Below are 21,821 nucleotides of genomic sequence, written 5' to 3' on the forward strand. Positions count from 1 at the left end.
GCCAATATTTCCATCTCTGAGGTGCTGCACTGATAAATTAATGGCTACATATATTTAGATGCAAAAAAAGCATATATATATATATATATATAAAATATATATATATGCTTTTTTCCTCACACACCTACAACTCTTTTCTCCCCAACAGTGGTGAATAATTTGAATTGCCAAGAAATTCAAAATAATATTTTTTAGAGTCTGTTGAGCAAACATCTTTTTCAATGATTTGAACTAGACTTTATCTAAAGAACTGAAGAAATAAAACAAGAAACTGTAAGAGAGAGAAAAAAATCTAGCTATCCATCATCTATATCAGTATAGCTTTTGTTGAAACTCTTCTAATTTGGATTAATCTCTGCAATGACTTCAAATTTCTGATTTCACAAATTCTCTTAATTACTGTGCTCCCTGATTGTGATCTCTAACAAGGTGTCAGGGCATGTCATTCCACTGAGAGAGCACGTGACAAAGTTAGGGGGATATGTCACAACATCCTAAATGCTGTCTGTCCCTCTGTCTTTAGAAATCCCCTCCTGAAACAACTACACAGCAGCACTGGTGAGGAAAGGCTGTGACAAGTCAAAGATGCTCCTGAAATGTCATCCTTGTTGTATCCTGATGGAGTGGTACCCACTGATCCTTAGATTCTGCACTGAGAAAAAATCTTGTCTAAATTGATGGGAAATTGAGTTAATTTAGAGGTCATGCAAAGAGACCCTGAAGGTAAAGATTGATTTCAGCCACACTGTATCTTTTTACCTGATAATATTTAAATAATTACACCTTGTTATTTCCTGCATATCTCAAAGAAGTTGAGCACAGCTCTAGTGCAAGGCAGGAATGAACACAGTCCATTTGTCAAAGTGTCACTGACCTATTTTATAATAACCTGTATAGTAGCCACAAGTTCCAGATTTATTTCTCTGGTGGGACAGTAAAAACAGTTTTATTGCAGATAAATTAACACTGGAAACAAGCTCTGCCTTTCTCTTGCAGCATTCCTATGGGCAGCAACCCAGACAGGGCCGTGGGAGTCTTTGAAGGGAAGTTTTAATGCACAATAAATAAACATTCATAAATTATCAGATGCCACCAGACAGCCTGCTGGAAATGTAAGCCACAAAAAAGAGACCTACACTCAAACCCTCACCCAGGGATCAGCCTTTGTCCACATATAGGCACACACACACACACACACACAGAATATATGCACGTGTATATGTGCTCCCACATTATGTAAGAGCAAGAAAAGGTTTTTGCTCTTTCACTGTAACCATGAATGTATAAGATCTTACTACTTTCTCACCTTCAGAATTTAATATCCACACAGGGAGGAGCAATTAGGCAAGTGCTAGACTTTATCATGTCAGTGTTATTAGGGGCAACCTGTTAACTTTTAGAGAGGATTTAAAAGGGGGTTGTAGCTTTGTACGGACTTGGAAATATCCTAAGGAGAGAGAGACAGTAAGGAAGAGCTTAGAGAGCCCTTTCCCAGTAGGTTAGTGTAATTTATGATCCCCAGGAATATAGAAGAAAGGTGTGAACGAGCTGGGACGTTTGCAAGTCTTTCATTTCCCCCGTGGTATGTGCCATCCCCAAGACAAGTGTACCTGTAATTATCTTACTTGCTTTAGCATCAGGGTTGTTCATCAGGAAAACTGTGTTTCCCATCCTTCCTGCGTGTAGTGGAAATAAGATACTCCTACTGGCTTTGTGACATTTAGCACACTCAATTTAAAAGAGATGTTTTATTTTCTTTTCAAGTGCCTACTCTGTTAGCTTAATGCTTTTGAGACTATCCACAGAGTAACAGCATGATGATTGTTTTCTAAAATCCTCTTGAAGTTTCATTAGATTTTGTTGGATCTTGTAATAAGCTAGGAGAAGTCTTTGAGACCCATGAGTATAAGTGCATTTATTTTGCTGAACTTTATTTTCCTTTCCTCTGTTGCCTAGGGCTAATATTTATTTTGTGTGACACTTTGCAAATGCATTAAAAGCCTTTGGACATACATAGAGGGAGGTGACTGCATTTAATCAGTGACTGACTGCATGCAAAGAACAGTATTTGATTTCTCCCTCATACCACCAGTAAAGGAAAAAAGAAAGGTAGGGAAGAAGGTGGTGATGGTTTCAATCTTTCTCATTAAAACCTGGAAAGGAATTATTGTCTACATCAAGCCTCAGTGTTGACACAGTGGATGGGCTGTAGCATGAGCAGCCCAGTCGAGCCCTTCTGTCAGTCTCTGTCTTGTTCTGGGGCAGAAAATGGAGAGGTCTGGATGGAGGGATTGTGCAGGGCAGCCTGAGCAGCTCACAGCTACCTGGTGTTTGGCTTCAGAAAGTCACCTGTTCACAGTGCTTTCCTATGACATACCTGTGTTTCCCACGGAAAGCTGTTTGCATTTATAATCTCAATTTATCAGTTTCCCTCTCACAGGTGTGGAGAGAAAATGCAAAGCAGGGCAGAATCAGGCACCATGCCTGGGACCAACAACATAAAATTAAACCATTGAATCCAAGTTTGAATGCCTCTACATTCCATTTCAGCTAGTAAGCTTGAAAAAATATAGAAAAAAAAATAAAATTTATTACAGTAGCTTCTATGTTTCTGTTTGGGTTTCATGATCAAAACAGAGTTGAGAATGTAGGGACAGAATTGAAGACCTTTTCTGCTTCTTACACTGCTGCCAATGAGGAGGCACAAGAAGGTGGGAAGGATCACACTGGGGACAGCTGACCATATTCCATACCATATGATGTGTTTGGAAATTAAAGCCAGGGAAAGAAATGGGGACGGGGTATTCAGGGTGATGGTGCTTGTCTTCCCTAAGCACTTAGGTGTGAAGGAGCCCTGCTTTCCTGGACATGGCTAAACACTTTCCTGCACGTGGGAAGTAGTGGATAAAATCCTTAATTTGCTTTGCTTAGGTGTGCAACTTTTGCTTTACCAAGTGAACTGTCTTTATCTCAGTCAACATTTTTACTTCTCTAATTTTTTCCTTATCTCACTTGGGGTGTGGAGCTGAACTATGCACAAGGGTTAGCAGGCAGGAGTCCTTTGTGGTGCCCCAGTGTAGGGCAGGACCCACAGTCCATGTACCCCTGCCAGGAAAATGTGTCTTTTTGGGCTTAACGTTTCTGTCTTGAAGTAGAATTTGTGTACAGCAGTTCAAAAAGGACAGAAAAAGTCCCTTTTAATACGTGGCAGTAATTACATCTAGATAATATAGGCTTAGGTGCAAGTTCAGTCTAAAACAGAGCTAAGCAACTTCTGTGTTTCCAGGGAATGAGTCCTTGTTCAGTGTGCTGGAGAAAACTGAAAGCAGAAGCCTTCTCTGCCCTTACACTGAATTAACTGGGGATCTCAGCCACGACAATGTAAATGCATGTTCTTTTCAGGGAGGTAACATGTGTGCCTTGGTGATTCACTATCTGTTCATTAATCCATAAAGAGCTGACTTCTTATGCAAAACTGAGCTGCTAAAATTTTCATGATTGCTCAATGGAAGGGACCAAAGAAAAGCCAGCCAAGGCCTGTGGGCTATTTGGAATTTGAATATGACTAATTTTTCATTCACAATTAATGCAGCGATGCACTCTGCATGAAGAGCAAAATCACATGTTGTCCCTGAAATAGTTTTTAGATGACTTGGGGGCACACAGTTTTGTTCTTTGATTGTGTAAACTTAGGACAATAAAAGCTCCAAGGGATCCTAGAGGGAATATGGCTTGGATACTTTGTGCTAATTCCAAGTGAAATGTCATAGCTGCTGATTAGAAGCATTCACTAAGTTAGCAAGTTGTTTTAAAAAGTTTGTGCTATTTCTTTCTGTGTTTTTCTTTTGCTTAAAAATTCAAAGCCTCACTAAAGCAGATTAGAGAACATTATTTTAATGATTTGTAAATACATAGGAATAAGTCTTATTTGAGATAGATCTTCCAGAACAGAGTAATTTTCTTTTATGGGTTGTTTTTGTTTGGTTTTTTTCCTTGCAGGATACTGAAGATTTGCCAAGATGGTACATCAGACAGAATGGACTTCTGTTCAAAGAGAATGTTTTCATTAGTAAAGCCATCAATCAATACTAAGCCCTCTTGCAGGTCCAAGTGTAAGACCTTCTATAGGACAGTGTAGGAAATTATATGTGGAAATCATTATGGATGGAAGACAAAAATGGTGATAGTAATTTTGCATGAATGAGAAAAAATAGTGGCTACTTATGCCAGAATAACTTATTATATTAGGAAGTTTGATAACTGGGACACTTTATGGACAAAGGTCAGAAGAGTTTAATCTGTTCAAAAAGCAGCTGATCAAAATTTTATATCTTGCTTCAATTAAGACAAAAGAGTACTCTGATATTTTACCACCTTAAGTAAGGTGTTTATTGATCTAAGTTTATGCAAATAATAAAAATAAAATAAAGACCACCATGGAGAAAATGCTGCCCTTCTATTAATCCTATGCTCGTTCAGCAGAGGAACAGATTCTTGTCTTTTGATACCCAAAATATACCTCTGTGACTAGCTCAAAAATTTAAATTCCTTGGGTAAGGTTTCTGCCTTAGTAAATTAAATTCTTTAGAAATAATTCTTTAGAAATAATCTTTACATTTTCCTTGTATAATCTTTCATATCGCATGCACTTTTTAGTGTAATTGTTGGCTGCATACCCTTTATATCTCTGTGAGACAGGATATGTATGAGATACTATTTACTTATTTAGTCATTGCATTGCAGTTTCAAACGAAAAAAATTCTTTTTATCTCTTACAGTTTCTTGGGGTGGGTTACTTGAACTCTCTCGGTTCTCAGCTAATGTCAACATGGGGGAGAAACAGAACCTGTCTGGTTCATGTTCTTTTTTACTCAAAACTTAATTGCTGTGTGTGCAAGGAATGTGCAGCACTGCCAAATGGATAACCCCATGGAGACTGACATTATAGCTTGCTGTGGGGTGCTTGTGCCTGGGATAAAGCAAATTCCAGAGCAGCAGGGACCTGAACATCTTTGAGCACAATCTGTCTGATTTTACCAAGTATCTCACAGAGTTCTGGCCTTTAATCCAATGTAGAATGAGACCAAGGTATTTTCTAAAAATGTAATTCCTGTTTGATATTAATCTAGTCCCACATATTCTACTGATCAGGAGAGCATTGCTGGAGGAAATGAACTACCTCAAGGCTGGATTCCACCCCCTCCTTAGCTCAGTCTGCCCGATAATTTATGTAGTGCTTAGAAAGAGCAGCCAGGCATTACTTTAAATGGAGGGAGATCTGTACTTGTATTCCTACTTTAAATTCATCACATTTCTCCCTAAGCCACCTCCTGTTTTCTGTGAAAGCTTGGAACAAGCTGTTTGAAGTAAACAGGGGCTCAATGCTTCAGCTCAGCTGCTCTCCACAGAAACCGTAACCACTGCTCCACTGCCACCTCACCTTTCAAAATGTGGCCACTATTTTACCCATGGTTTGTATTCAGCCTGACTCATTCACTGCTCACTTTCTGCAGCACCCCCAATACTAGTTGTGGGGTTTGTTTGTAAAGGAGTCTAAAAGCAGTACCTCAGTAAAAAAAATGGGAAAAAATATTTCTCATTTTACATTTCTATCTGTTAAATGAGTTGAAAAATGAGGAAAGAAAGGGATGTTAAACTTGAGTGGTACACACTATGCTTTTCCCCAGAACAGTCTTGATGCTAGCCTTTGAAGATTTGCTTCCTTTGGGGATTGTCTCTTCCCCCTTCCTCAGGAACCTCAACCAGAACTGTTTGCCCTTGAAGGCTGCTTCTGGTTAAGAGGAGTTGTCCTCCCACGCTCTCCAGAACTGCTCCTGGTGAGGATGAGAGAATTAAAAAACCAAAAGCACTGTGAAAGTCAGAAATACTATTTTCCTTGTGATATTTTAATGAGGTTACAGCTTATGGTAATCAAGAATTTCCCCACTCAGGGAAAGAAAAGGGGTTTATGCTAATCTGCTGTGACGCTGATTGTTTTCCAGAAATGATGTTGTGCTTTTGTAGCCGCAGCCTCAGCCTGTGGGGTACAGGGCTGGGGTTGTGAAATGGGTGATTGAGAGCCACTCCTGTTTGATGCAAGCTGTCTAGGTGTCTTTTACAGGCATATTATCAAAGTCCTTCCCTTTGACCACCACCCCAGGCAAGGTTCAGATCTCTGTGTTTTCTTTTTGAGTTTTTGCAGTGGGTGGTGAGATCAAGAACATATTACCCCTTTTAAAATAAGTGATTACATCTAATGAGAATCTTCCTGTTGGAATATAATGGTATGAGTATATTAGCTCTCTCCTTAAATATTGCTTTCATAAAAGCTGTCTGTTTTCCCTGGGAATTCTATTTGCATGTATTAAGAAACTTGTAAAACCAAGAGATTTGGGCTGTTACTTCAGTTAAAGGGTAAGAGTGTTGAGCAGGTTTGGATAGAAATATTTCAATTTCAATTGTATGATTTAAAAAAAAAAAAAATCCCAAACATCATCGCTTTAAAATTTGAACTCTAAAACTCACCAGGAACATATTTAAGTGAAAAGTATAAAAATTTTACCAGGAGAGATTGGGATAGCCTGGATTAACCTGTAATCACAACCCTTGTGTATATTGAAAACAATGTCTTGTTTACTCACAGTATGCTTTTCCATGCAGGGATAACTCCTGCTCCTTCTGGCTGGGCTCTGTTGGCCCTGAAAGTCTATTGGCTTAGGGGAGATGAACAAAAGGCAGAGGAGAAACCACAGCTTGTTACTAGCTGGCAAAAATGAATTTGCAGAAGGCTGCATTTCCAAGAAAAACTTTTTGGGTGCCTACAAGCAAAAAAAAAAAAACAAACAAAGAAAACCCCAAAACTCAACACTGAAAGTTATAGTTTTCTGAAATGGAGGGATAATTCAGGAGCCAGCAGCTCAGTAAATGGCTCTGGGATTGCTTTCTTGAGTGATGGAATTTTCCTCTTTGGAAAAAATGCGGTGTGAATAATTCCTTTGTGCATCCAGGGATAAATAGGAAAAGGAGACACTGATTAGAGGAGTCCTCCAAGATGACAAATCACAAGTGATCTGCTGTACCACAGAATCGCAGAATATTCTGTGTTGAAAGGGACCCACAAGGTTCAAGTCCAGCTCTGCAGGGAATGGCCCATCCAGGGATCAAACCCACAAACCTTGGTGTTGTTAGCACCATGCTTTGATCAACAGAGCCAGTAGGATTCTATATCAAAAAGCAAAACTCCACAGAAGCTTGCACGCATAAGGTGCAATCCTACAAGACTACTCATGCACATCCTTGAAAATCTGCACTGTATAGAGAGGAAATTGTGAATAGAATTTCATAAAGTACACACCAAACAGAAGAGATTCTTTTGTACACCCATGCTACCTGGGCTAGAGTCACTTCATTGCTTCCTAACGTTCTTCTGGGAAAGTTGTTCTGTATTAGGAGGCTGGAACAAGTACTGAAATAAACAGCACAAGTTGGATAGTCATTGAAAAAAATCCACACCAAACCTTAAATGCTACCCTGTGCTTGAGACAAATTAGAACCTGCCTCTCATGTGATTTGGGGCATTCAACAGCTGAAAATTGCCCTTACCTAGAAGAATTGTACAGGACCTTGTTAAGCTGTGCTGTGTGCCTATAGGCACATATTCTTTCTCTGACCCTCTTTTACTTTGCCTGAGGCACAGTAACTATATCTGTATTTTGGGAAAACATAGGCATACCCTCCTTCTAGTCACATAAAATCTGCTGTCTGGACTGCTTTTTTCGTTCTTGTCACAGAGAGAGGGAGAAGGCTGTGACTGCTTTCAAAACTGACTGCCTGTGTGAGGAACTGAAGCTGCAGGAGGGATGAATGGTGCTAATGCCAAGTTCCAGAGCAAGAGAGGACTTTAGACGATGTGGGATGCTCCACATTTCTCAGAGGCCTGGTTTTCCTGGATGGACAAGATAGCTGGTAGGTAATTAAGAACTAGAAATCTTTTCATGGCAATTTTTGGATTGTAAGTAAGTAAGGGCAAATCTCCCTGGGTTTCCTGTTGGCATGCTCTTTGCCTGGATCCCTTTCCCTTTGCACAGTTGCCTCAGCCACGTCATAAACCTTGTCTCCAGCTGGAAGGATGAGGTGTGTTTCAAAGCTGCATGTTGGTGACAGCATGGGGGGCTCAGCTGAACAATTACCACCTTTCATTTTTAATACAGCTAAATGTAAGGTTGTTCAACTAGGAATGAAAATTTTAGGCCTTACTTATATAAGATGAAGGCTGTGTTTAGAAATCATGATTGAGATAAAGGACTGAAGGATCAAGGTGAATAATCTTTGTAACATGAGTTCTAAGGAGGGTGTATTAGCAAGACAAGGGCCTAAGCAGTCCTTGATTGTGTGAATAAAAGTCAGCCACAAGCAGGGCCACTGTTGCCACCACATGTAGCAAGACTGTATACAGCTTTTGTAAGTAAACCAAATCTGAAAAGTAGGAATTGTGCTTTTCAGGAGGTTTCAAGGCATATAATTGTTTTTAGCCCTGCAAACCAAAGTTGTCCGATACTGTTGTGTGAAAGCTGAAGAGCTCCAAGGCACTCAAAGCAGCCTGTGGCAAGTAGTGGTTTCACTCCCCTGGGACATAAATTCAGTGGCTGGATTGAGTGTCCCAGACTCCAGGGGTGCCTTGGAGCTGGGGTACATCTTGGGACCTGGTGCATCTGAGCCTCCTGACGGTCCCCAGCCACTGCCACCTCTTTTCCCTGCCATGGCAGAGGTCCTGTCCTGTGGGAATGCTGCCGCAGGGCCTGGACATTCTTGTCCTTTTGGAGAGTCCCTCAGGACACCGAGATGGTGGCCATCCCACCAGGCCATGGGTCAAGGTTTGAGGGTGTCTATGTGAGGGTTTGGGTCAGGAGTTTGAACTCAAGACTTTCATACCAGGAGCAGTGCCAGGAGAGCTCTTGAGCAGTGCATGGTGAACTACAATGAGCTCAGTTTAGGTCCACTGGGCTTCAGTGAGTTACAAAAAGTGCAATAACTCCAGCTGGAGACAATCAGTGTAGAGCACGGCTGGTTTAGTGACTAGGTCAATCCCTTGGATTACCAGAATTAAAGATTTGAGATTCCTGCTTTGAACCTGGATGACTTGTACATGTATCAGCCACAATCCTAGACAATATTTGCATTGTTGGTCTAATTCTGAGACAGTTTGACAACCTCCTGTAAATCCACAGGTTTCCATGGAAAGCTTTGTTTTACATTGAGAAAGGTGTTTCAAATAAAACAGTATCCACAATCAGCTCTGTTTCATAGTTTTAAAAGCATATCGACAAACTGAGAAGTCTAGAAAAGAGCTACAAGGAATACTGGAGTCCTGGAAAATCTTTTTCTGCTGTAAAATGTCTTTCATTTATCTTTAAAGGTAAATGGTGCCTGTTCACTGTAGAGAAGTGCCTATGAGAGCAGCAGATTTACTAGAAGACAACATTTTAACCTTCTGAAAATATAAAAATCTGCAAATGGCTCTCATGGCTGGGAGCTGAAGCTACTCAAATTCAGAACAGAAATCAATGGCAAATGTTTAAGATAAGAATAATCAATCATTGAAGCATCTTTAAGAGAAATGGATTAGACCTGCCAGCAAACGCTGTCACTAAACTAGGATTATTTTTAAAATGTCTCAAGATTCAGCAAAATTTTTTGTATAAAGTAAGTTTTAATTCAAGTGGAACTTCTGAACTTGCAGTAGGAATCACTTGACGGTAACTCATGGTATCTCTTCTGCAGAAGGTCAGAGTAGATGACTATTGAAGTTAAGGTTTTGTAACTATTTTGTCCTCATAAGTTAATATAAAATTAATGATAATAAAAAATATTAGGTCAAACAAAAGTTTCCTCACTAGACATTCTGTTAAAATCTACTTAAATGGAACAAGGTTTGTTTTTCTATTCCTTTCCTTAATTTTTCCACTTACTAAACTATAATGTAGGCAATTTTTCAGATATTTCTTTCTGTTTTCCTGAAAATATTTCAATCATTCATTTAAATTTTTGACTTTCATTTTCATCCATGTACACTTTTTGAGAAACATTTGACAAATAGCTCTGCTTGACTCAAATATGTATTTTATTTTTCCCACCACTAAAAGAATCTATGACTTGTCATCTGAGCTCAAATCTTAGGATTTTGAGAAAAGAATCTGACCTCACACTCTGGTACATTTCCCCATAATGAAGGGCATGTAAGCCCTGGGCTGACATGTCAATTTTTTCCCTTGAGGACTTGTTAAGTAGCAGTCTTAGTTCTAGAGAGGTGACAAAAATAGTTTGTAGGTTCTTGTTTATATGGATGTTCAGTTGTTATGCTTAATAAAGAGTAGCAAATTGCCATGGTAAAGGCAGATAAGTAGCTGATGAAGGCTAATTAGTATCAGACTACCTCATTGCTAAATAGGGTTATAGCTGGCTAAAAGAGAACACAAATTATGAATTTCACTGGTATTAAGGATGATTTCAGCACGGGAAATAGATTGTCCTGTCCAGTTTCACTCTTTTTCTAGTGAGAAATGTATAATTTTATTTTAAGGGACAGTTCCCGGTACCCATGAATGTTTCACAGAGATGAATGGCAAAGGCTATGAGAAGTTTTTAACCATAAATATTTGATGATTTGTTTTCAAAATATCTTCTTTGTTTCCTACTGAGCATGCCATAGATGAGGAAAACTCCCAGGGATATGTAGAAGTTGTGCACCTAAAAACACAGAGATGTCATTCTGGAGTGGCATCCCTTGTGCTTTCTTGCCGTGTGGTGAATCCAACACACTGTTAAAAATACAGTACTCCTTCATTTCATGTAAAATGAGAAGCTTGCAAAAGGGTTAAGCTTCAAAGAAGGTTCAATATGTGCTTTTGATAGTCTGAATGTCAGTCTGGATCACTTTATTTCTAAAAGAAATAGTAACATCTTAAAAATATCTCAGCTGGATGACTGTAGTAATCACCTCATCTTATTACTTTCAAAAATTTGCATGTTGTGACTTTAGAAGAGAAAAAGGGTTCAGAATCCACCTTCATTTGTGTTGGCATCCCATTTCAGATAGTCCCAAAAATGAACAGAGTTCAAATAGCCCCTGAAGCTTAGTTTCAAGGAAGATTCTTGCCTATGAGGGAATGAGCTCATGTTCAAATGCAGCTTCTTTCACAGTGAGAGCATCACCACTGGGATTTCCAGGATTTTAGAAGCTTGTGGCCCTGAGCACAAGACAAAGTGTTGCCAATAGGTCTTTCCTGAAGGTGGAAGCTCAGAGGTTGAAGGAGAGGAAGGAGGAAGGGCAGGGCTGGGGAGGGTTGAGTGTGAGCAAGAGCTCAATTTTTATTCAAGCAATACTGCTGAACGATGAAACCTGAGCTGATTCATCATCTCAGCTCCCAGGCCTATTTCTGTGTAATTCTGTTTAGCCTACTTGGTGTTTTTGGTCAGCTGTTGGATCAGGTTACAGAACTGCATGTGTGTCCTGGTTTCAGCCAGGGCAGAATTGATTTCTTCTCATTACAGTGTTGTGTTTTGAAATCTCAATGGCAATGGTGTTGATAACACACTGATGTTTTGGGGTTTTTGCTAAGTCATGTTTATCCTAAATCAAGGACTTTATTTTCCCTCGTCTCATGCTCTGCCCGTGAGGAGCCGCACAAAAGAAACTGGCAGGGAGCACAGCTGGGACAGGTGACCTGAAGTGACCAGAGGGATATTCCATACCATGGAATGTCATGCCCAGTATATAAACTGGGGGGAGTTACCCAGAAGGGTGCCTCATCCAGGCTGGGGAAAGGGGATCTTGAATCAGTCAGCAAGTGAGAGAGAATAAACCTATTTGGATCCTGATTTGAAGAGCCTGGAGCACTGGACAAGTGGCAGAGCATCGTGGGTGACAGCCTGGGGTCCCCAGCTGCAAGAGCTGCCAGTGAAGCTCCTCCATGGGAATGATTTATCTCTGCAGTGCATTTCCCTCTGACTAAGCAGCAGGCAACCATCATCTTCAGCAAATGCATTTGTAAGGATGAGTGTGCCATGGGGAATATGCTGTCTTCTCAAACACGGAAGGAAAGGGAAATTTTCTTTTCTAGCCTATAGCTGTAATTATTCTGTTATGTTTGAATTACTCACAATATATGTCATGAATTGGAGTGGACCTTATAGGATGTCTCCAGATGCAGAGCTTCCAAACATCCATCTAGCTCATGAATAAACTGAGTCACGTAAGGAGCTGGGGACTCAATGCCAGACCTTTTGGTACACTTCCCTTTAATGACAGGGCACTGAAAAGCTCCCTTTAAAAGGAGCTGGGTGCCTTGCAGAGGAAGACCTGAGATCTAGCTGCTTGCTGAGAAGGAGCTGTTTTTTTGGTTAACTGGAAGCAGTGGGGTCTTGAGAAGGCTGAACACTTTCTTCTAGTTTGTATTTCTAGGTAAAATTTTTTCCCATCTTGCTGCCAATTTCTCAGTCTTGAAGCAATACTTAGTGGCCCAGGAATGCTTGCGTACCACTAGAAATCCTCGGTTCATATGTCTGTCTGTCATGTCATGAAGGCTGAAACATCCATTTCCATTTAGATCTGTAAGAGCAACAGATTTATCTTTTTTTATTATTATTTTATTTTTTTCCTTTTTTCAATGCTCAGCAGAGTGTTTACCTAACCTTCTGTCTAGAGCACTGGAAATAAAAGGAAATAAACCCAAGAAAGGCTCAGTACAAGTGTTCCCTCCTGATGCACAGCCTGTCCCTGGCCAGTTTCCCCCTAGTTTCTATACTGAGCATGATGTTCTATGGTATGGAATATCCCTTTGGTTATTTCGGGTCAGCTGTCCTGGGTATGCTCCCCCCCCATCTTCTTGTGCACCTGCTTTCTGAAAAGTCCTTGAGTTTGGGTAAACACTACTTAGCAACAACTTAAACATCAGTATGTTAGTAACAACCTTATTCTCATACTAAATCCAAAACACAGCACTCTAACAGCTACTGAGAAGAATATTAACTCTCCTGGTTGAAACCAGAGCAGACAGGCAGAAAACTCATTTGTTTATGAGTTTTTGAATCCCAGCAGGTCTTGTGGATGAACAGAGACCCTCTATGGTCAGCACTCCACAGGCAGAGGCAGCTCTAGCAATGCAGCTGCAAGTTTTTAGGCACTGAGGATGTTTTACCAGTTCTCTACTTATTCTTCTACCTCTGCTCCTGTCACTGCACAAGGAGTCTTCAAAACTCAGAGTCCTTGCTCAGCTCCCATGTAAGTTGTTCTTAGCTCATTTAAGTGTTTTTCTCTGACATTTTGTATGGTTGTTTCTGTGTCCTTATGGCTAAGATCTCGGGCATGTGAGGAACGGTGTGTTGTCTTCCTGTGTTATAGATTTTGCTGAAGCTTTTGGACTATTTGTTTGTTATGTCAGAAGTGTAGGCACAGGAGAAATGAGACCTGTTAGGTACTGCTGACTTCTGCTGAATATGTTACATCACTTTTTCTCCTTTCTGTGGTCTAGTGACCTGAAGTCAATCACCTTTCCCTTCTGCTTTGTTCAGTGCAATCTCAGTATGAGAAATGTCATAAAGCTAGGATGAAAATTTCTTTACACTACAGAACATAGCTAAGACTATGTAAAAAACTTGTATATTATTAGGAAAAACAGCCAGGAAAAGAAATCTTATCTTGATTTTTTCTGAACATAAATGTTATATCTGTCTAACTCTTCTATTTTTTTCCTCATTTGCCTTAAAATCAGGTTTCTTTGCTTTGTGTTTGCTACAATTGCCTTTTTCACATACACCAACAGCAAGCTGTTAAATTAAACAGAAGAAATGGGATACCTCACTCAAGTTTCCTCATATTTCCTTTGGAAAGCACCCAATATTTTGGGGCTTTTTGACCAGCAAACAGGATTTTCTCCTTCATGGGAGCCAGCCACAGATACTTTTTTCTGTGCTTTGTTCTCTGTGCTCCTTTAGCTGTTCTAATTTCCTCTCTTTCTCCTGAGGACCACAGAGTAGTTAATCCAGGTAGCTGAACAGAGAGGCTCCTGGGAAGCTGAGAGCTCTGTGCAGCACTGCCACTCTGCACCAGGCAGTGCCCACGAGGGGCCCCAACCCCACTGAAAACTCCTGATTAAGACACAGCAGCATCTGACACCTAATTGCTTTGTGTGGGAGTTCTCAGTGAAACATCCTGAGAGTGTAATGACTTCTGCAATTGATGGCACCTCTTGGAGCCCTTCTGGTTATTTAATTGATTGCAGGCTGGAGCTAAGGAAAACGCAGCTTGTGGGTGCTTGGGCCGTTTATTAGCCATGAATAACCACGTGGGTGGACAGCTGTGTTGTGCTGATCAATACACAGAGCTCTGAGACAGGGGTACGGGGAATTTGGCACCCAGGCTGTGCAGGGAGAGAAGAGTTTCCTTCTTACCCTTGCTCAGCTGGCCTAAACTCTTACAAGGGTCGACCAATCCCAGGTGTCTGAAGGGACATGTTTGTACCAGGCATGAAAGACAGGCTGTGTGCTGATGCTTGAACCACCTCCTCCCAGCTGAGGAACTGAACAGGACAGCAAACACTCCACCCAGATTTTGAAAAAGTACTGCTTTTCAGTGTTTTCCTGTGGCTTAAAATAGCAGATTTCTCTTTTGCTCTGCTCAAACCTCACTCACTGCACAATTTTTGTTGAATACAAATTTTAAATATTGAAAAATGTGTTTGTACTGATGAAACAGTAGTTATTTATACTTCAGCTTCTGTGCCTGCTTTTGTGATATCTAGTATGTCAACATCCTGGCCTTCAGGTTTTTTAGTTGTACATCTGTGTATATGCTCATGGAGCAGACACACAAATAGTAGGGACATTGAAATACAGTATTCTAACTGGGAAATTATTATTTTGTTTGTTTAGGCTTGGAACAAAAGCTTGTTTCCACAACTTTCCATGAAATGAGAGATCCTGAAAACAGCTTTCAATATTTTATGCTATATGGTGCATGAATTTCATTGATTTATTTACAGCATCATTTAGAAATGCATACAATAATCAAAGAATAAGTGATGAAGTTGTGTTAAATGAAATTTTCAGTTTGTTGAATTTTTCATTTCTAGTTTTGAATTGCTTTTCTGATGCTTACTTCACTACAGGTGAGCATAAGCATAACACCCCTTCCTCCCCTTGCCACTTTCACTCTAGAATAATTTACTGATGAATTTATGGGGAAAATGTATTCACAAATGGTCACTGAGCTTGTATTTGCTCTGAGTTGAAGGTTAATTTTAAATTTCTTTTCAGATACACTACTGACCTGATGAAAACCAGCAGAAATTAAGGATAAAACTCATAACACTCCTTCCCTAAATTCAACATTTCATCTCTGTTTTTCCTTTAAGTTCTTTGCTTTGGGGCAGCAGTACCCACCACCATTAACATATTTTGTTATCAACAGATTGGGATCACTCCTAGCCTTGGAGAAACTAGAGGTGGTTTCAAGGCAGTGACCTAGAGATGAGGGGTGCTTTATCTCATTAGAAGGTAATCAGCACTCTCTGGGCCCCTGAGGAATTACTGTTTCATCATTAGGTCCATAACCTAATAGAAAGAAAGCCCCTTGGAGGAGGTTTCCTGGAACAATAGGCAAAAGGCAATAGAGCAGTAGATAGGGTGTGCAATGGAAATTACTTTAAACCAGAGTCTCGAGGCTTCTCCTGATAAATTAATAGCCAAGGGTGTATTTTTGTATTCAGTATATTTATTGCTTACCCATCACAGTCACAACCTGTGTCCATCATAACAGGAAGAGCAGCCACTTGTATGGAACTGAATCCAAATCTGTTATTTTATTTTCCCCTTCTGTACAAAATGCAAACTTAGAGAGGGAGGGGTGGATGGAAATGGAAAAAATGCATGTAAGCTGCTCCCGGTCCCTTCCTTGCCCTTTGGGTGATTGTCACATTGGACCTTTGCAATCAGGTTCTTGGTTCCCTTTGTAAGGCTCCTCTCATTTCAGGTTAGTATTCATGTGGGGTGATGTTATGGTGAAGTGGCTTTCCTGGCACCTTCTGTGGGGTGCATGCTAGCAGGGAGTGATGGAGAGGAGAAAAGGTGATGGGGATGTCAGAGCCTGTTAACAGAGCACTCCTGCTCTGCCCTTTCCAGCTTGCACTGCAGCAGGCCAGAGCTCTCTGCCTTACTGCTTTGTTCACCTCTCATGAAGAGCCTTTGTGAGGGGTGAGAGGGGCAGGTCCATGCCAGCAGTGACCACTGTACCCAGGGTAAGGGAAGAAGGCTGTTCTCCTGTGCCCTCAGGAAACTTACCTCAAAGGTGGCTCTGCTGCGTTCAAGGACAGGCAAAACTGGACATAACACTTCTGCTGTAAGGACCAAAAGCTCTCCCAGAACAAAAGACACTCCTGAATACAGGGCAAAGGAATAAGAACCAATCAGCTTTATTGTCTCCCCACACCATTTGCAGCTTTGCATAATGGATTTCTCGTCCTTCCTTCCCTCTCTATTTCTTGTCTCATATTTTCCCAGTGTAATATCTGTTATTATAACCATTGTTACAGCTGCATCTACAAAACCTGTGAAACCCTGGGGCTGTGCACATGTGGACTGAGAAGCATCTCATCCAACTGTAGCTGTTCAAAGCTCTCTAAGCCTGTCGCCCTGGCTGTTCCCATCATCAGTATAGGCAGACAAAGCTGTATCCAGAGAGGCCCATTTAATAAGGTTCCTTAAATAAGGGAAACTGATGTTTCTAAATTGCCCCTAGGAAGGTGTCCTACTTCTGACAGATGAAGTGTGACATGCCTCATCTTCATTTCTTGCTGTGGCTTCACAATTCTTTGCAAACACCACTGACTTTCACTTTTCAGCCCTCTCCACTCTGAACTGTGACTGCCAAGGGATTAACACATATTTTAGCATGTATCTTTTAAAGTATATATTCCTCCCTTTCATTCCACTTTCCAAGCATTAGAGGAGTAACTCTATAAGTGTTGATTAAAGCATTATCATGCTGATTGTATGCTCTGGCTTATAACCCAAACACACCCAGAACAACAATCGTGGTCATTCCTGTTCTCTGTGAAATGCTATGGAAACCTGTTTATGCTTCTAGCCTGCTGCATGTCTCTGGTCAGCCACTGCTCAAGGCTGTGCATAAGCCATAAAACTTATCCCTCTTTTTTTTTTCCTAGAGCATTTCAAAACCAGGAATTTGAAATCACAGAATAAGCTGTGTTGGAAGGGACCCTCAAGGATCTCAGGTCCAACTCCTGACCTTGCACAGCACCATCCCCTAGAGTCACCCTGTGTGCCCAAGAGTTCGAGTGCTGCTTGAACTCTGAGGCTGGTGTTGTAACCACTTCCCTGGGGAGCCTGTTCTGTGCCCAGTCACACTCTGGAGGTAGAATATTTTCCTGATATACAACCTACACCTCCTCTGACAAAAATTCAGGCCATTCCCTTGGGTCTTGTCATTGGTCAGCACAGAGCAGAGGTCAGTGTCTGCCCCTCCTCTTCCTTTTATGAGGAAGTTATAACTGCAATGAGGTCTCTGCTCAGTCTCCTTTTGCTTTACCCACCCCAACACCCACAAAAAAATTAAAAAATAACAAATCAGCATTTTATAATATGAAAAAAGTTTCACTAGAAAGTTCCCAACCAACTCCATTATTTTGTAGTTGTCTAATTCTTGTCTTCTCAGCATGAACAGAAGGCTTCAACCCTCCCTTTTATTAAATTATTGTGACTTTTTTCCATACAAGGATATTACATTCCATGTAATGGAAAATACACCAATTAAACTACTTGGAAACTTTTGATTTAATTGTTTTTCATTTTAAAAAGACAACATAATAAAATCTGGGATTTGATGTCCGTATTTCATATGTCTTGTTTATATTTTCTGTGGAACATCCACTGTTTTAATAACTAAGCCTGTATACACTGAAATCTGCTCTCATCCTTATCTCTTGGCTACTGGCAGGAAGGCTGAAGCCTAACCCTCCTTTGAAAGATAAAATGACAACCTGGCCAGACAACCCAAGAGTATCTCAATTTTTCCCAAAGAGTGTGACTTTTACAGAGTTCTTGCTCCTTCTGGCACTGCTTGGTCTTCCCATCTGTAATGGGAGCTAAGGTAGACCTGTGCTGGAAAGATTTAACTTCCTTGTTCCCTATTCTTTTATTAGGTTGCATTTCAGAAGGATGAATTTTGCAAAACCACAGGTCTATTGTGTCTATAGTTCCAGAAAATGATTTGGTTCAGCTGCCATCAGCAATGCTTCCATTTAGGAATATTGCTCCTGCACCATATGAATTCAATAATCTCTGCTCAGCCCTGCTTATAAGTGTTTCTCAACTGAAGGCAAAATGATAGTAGTGATTATGGGGGCAGTCAGGGAAAACCTTTGGTCCCTAAACTAAATGAATTAACTCCAGAGTTTTTTGAGGCATTCCTTCTTATCCCTTTCCCTTTTACGTTGCTTTGCATTTTTAAATTTTTAAAAGCAAAAGCTTTGATTTCACAGTGATTTATTTAGCACCTTTAGCAAGTTGTTAATGAGAGAGAGAAACCTGGAGAGGTAGATGAGACTTCTCAGAGCAGAGACAGGTGAGGAAGAAAGGGACAGGTAGAGGGAAGCAGGAGCAAAATAAGGAAGGAAAGGGTGGCAAGACAGAACAAAGACTGAGAGCAGAAGGAAAGGGGTGCTTTTGTCTCTCCAATTCTTCGATATCATTCTTGCTGATTTTATTCTTTTCCCCCATTCTGTGTGTTGGCAGAAGTGAAGTTGGCAAGCTCCATGAAGAAGAAGGTGTCAAGCTTCTAGTCCTGCCAAGTAGGTTCCCACATCTAGACAGTGCATGCAATGCTTGGCAAAAGGCCAGAAACTTTGTTAATGTTTTACTAAATGATTTACTAAATAGCAGCATTTCTCTGTATTGGTTTTGTTAGGGCACTCTCAGAACTCAGGGTGAAGTAGGTAGATACACTTTACCTAATTTTTTTCTGCTAATAGATGGCCTCAAAGCAAAGCACTTAATAAAGACACTTTTGGCCTGGTGACCATTGTCTCAAGATGTCTTTCCAGATGACATACATCATTAGATATTACATTAACTGCAAATATTACTGGCTCTATTTGATGACTGAGGCAGTAACTTTTATGCCTAAGTGTGATTCTCCTCTTTTAAATAAAAGGTAACTTTGCTCACAGCCTGGTGGTGAAACTGTGAGTCAGAGTGAATGGTTTAGGCAGGTAATCTGGCATATCCACAGATCTTTTCTACTGTGTAGAACCAGCACTGACAAAATCCTTTTCAAAATATATGTGAGAAGACAAACAACAGTTTAGCATCAGTGCTCTGAATTTACAGGTAGCCTTAACTGTATGCTTCACAATGTGGATCTTAAATACATGTATAAATAAGAAATGTGCATGCTGAAAATAGTTGTGCCTTGGAAAAATGGATTTCAGGTACCTGTTTGTGTCTCTATTGCGATTCTTACAAATGTCTTTTGACCATAAGTGTCTGCCCCTTAAATTTTCCCACCTTACAGCCTATCAGTAGAGTCCCTGCTCTGCAGGGTGCAGGTTTAGATACAAGACAAGTAAATAAATCTATTCAAACACATCAATTTATCTGATTTCTCTGAGACAAAGGCAGGTGGTAAATTAGATTTTCTCCCTTTCATTGTGGAAAGGTGCAGGTGAAGAGGGGTGGTGAAATGGCTGAAGGTGAGCTTGGGCTGAAGAAACTGTAGAGCAAATGTCAGAGGAGAAGGTCTTTGGCAGAGAGGTTGAGACAGGTGTAAAGTCCTGTAACGGTGGAAAAAGTGAAGATCCTCAAATTTTAGAAAGGAAAAAAATAGGAAAAGAAAGCCAACATAGACCACTTTCTTAAAATGGCTTCTTCTCATTGTGGAGTGGCTGGATAAAAGTATCCTGGCCCTGACAGAGCTGATGCACCCACCATGTCCAAGAGACCCCCTCCTTCAATCCCTTGTCAAGCTGATAGACTGACTGTGCTCCAAAAGCTAGATTTCCCTGGCTAGGCATGGTCCCCAGTCACCACCACTGGCTTCCTTTGCTGCTTCTGAGCCCTGTCTGCTTCTGAAGTGGGGGTGAAACAGTGTCCTGAGGCCCTGAGAAGCTGAATGTGCACTTTATTTCTTTATCTCTACTCCTAGACACTTTCTGAGGATGCCATGCAGATAGGTTTGCATTTGTAAGGCAAAGGGAGCAAAATATGTATTTGGTTGTTAGTGGTGCCATCTCTACTCAAAGTTAAAAAATTATTTCCTTGGATATAACAGGACAGCTACAAAAGAATCTTACCTATTCCATTTCAATACTTGGATGACAGAAATATCTGGGGGTATGTTTTATTGGAGGCTCTTGTCAGAATGCTCAAGGGACATTGTGGTTAAAGGTGACCTTTTCTGAAGGAGGAACAAAAATGTGGACAAAACAAGGACAGGTGAAGTTGTACTTCAGACCTCTCTTGAACTTCACACTTGCCAAGGAAGTCAGAAAAAGTTAGAATTTTTTTTCTGGTTACTACAGACACTTTCAGAGCCTGTGGCTACTGTTAGAAATCCATTTTTCTCCATCTATCACAGTTACATTTCACAGAGTAGTTCAGTGAGTGGGAAGGTTAAATAAACAGAGATACCACATCCAAACACATTTTTACTATTATAATTCTCTGTTTAATGCAATGCTTTAACTAGGAATACAACTCAGCAGAAGTACATACACATATATTGCACGTAATTTTAGTTGTCTCTTCAAAATGTTTCAAACCCTCATCATCTTATTCCTTCATGGCTTGTTTTGATGAAATACCTTCTTTCTTCATCTTGTATAACAAATTAGAATGCTGCTGAATAACACAGACATTTTTCCTCCAAATGGAACACAACATTACATCCAAATTCCCAGTTAATATAACTTTATCAAACATTGCTTTCACTGTATGAATGTTGTGTATAATATATCTATACAGCATATATAAATATATATCTATAATGTATATATAATCAAGTGGGTCAGCTTTATACAGCTAACCATAAACTTGTGCTTATCTTATTTATATGAGATCAAATTTATGGCATCAAGAATTTGACCAATCCTCTACTTGTAAGATTCTCGGTTCCTGGTTTTACCACATGATTTTGGATATCACATACAAGTAATGCATTCCCTTCTTTCTTGCAGTAGTATTTTATTTTGAAGAAAAGAATGCAGGTTTTTTTTAAATATATATATATAAATGAATAACAAGTTTTTCGTATTGTTAAGTTAAAAAAGATCTCAAGAAGAGATGAGGTTCTCCCTCGTACATAGAGCTTGAAGCGTAATTTGACATTCATTGTAGATATATTTACATTATAAGCTTATCTGGGTAGTGTTACACATAATGTATTATTTTTTACACAGTCAAGATATGGTGTTGGTCATGTTGAAACACACTATCTAAAGGTATTTACAAATTGCTAGTCTCCAACTTATCAACCAGCTCAGCTAAGTGGCACCAGAAATAAGGTACAGGATAGAAGAATGTCTGTTGATTGGCAGTCATGGTGCTCCCAGCAGTGTTTTTATCATTTTTACTGCCACTGCTACCATGATGTGCTTCAGGGAAGGGCTGTCTTTGGAGCAGAGGTGGAGAGACAGAGTCTCCAGTGGGGGCAGAAATCCCTACCTCTTCCCTGAAGACTACATGGGGGAAGCAGAAAAACAATCCAAAAGTGACTTGTTTGTCCCTTCACAAGTAAGAACACACCAACCTTG

General features: G+C 40.3%; 1 long non-coding RNA gene across 3 annotated transcripts in view; it reads left to right on the forward strand.

Moving 5' to 3' along the window:
- Window positions 1-13,028: 13,028 nt before the first annotated feature.
- LOC148184283 (uncharacterized) overlaps window positions 13,029-21,821 on the forward strand; it is a 68,963-nt gene continuing 60,170 nt past the window's right edge. For 2 of the 3 annotated variants that reach the window (XR_015772527.1, XR_015772526.1), the window contains exon 1: window positions 13,029-13,279. This is a non-coding gene — a long non-coding RNA (uncharacterized LOC148184283). Of the gene's footprint in view, window positions 13,280-18,807; window positions 18,864-21,821 lie in introns of all 3 variants that reach the window. The other variant, XR_015772525.1, reaches the window with a different exon arrangement.

Source organism: Pseudopodoces humilis, chromosome 5 (assembly GCF_049639895.1).
Source record: "Pseudopodoces humilis isolate 2021_Gansu_Grassland_sample_001 chromosome 5, ASM4963989v1, whole genome shotgun sequence".
Lineage (NCBI taxonomy): Eukaryota > Metazoa > Chordata > Aves > Passeriformes > Paridae > Pseudopodoces > Pseudopodoces humilis.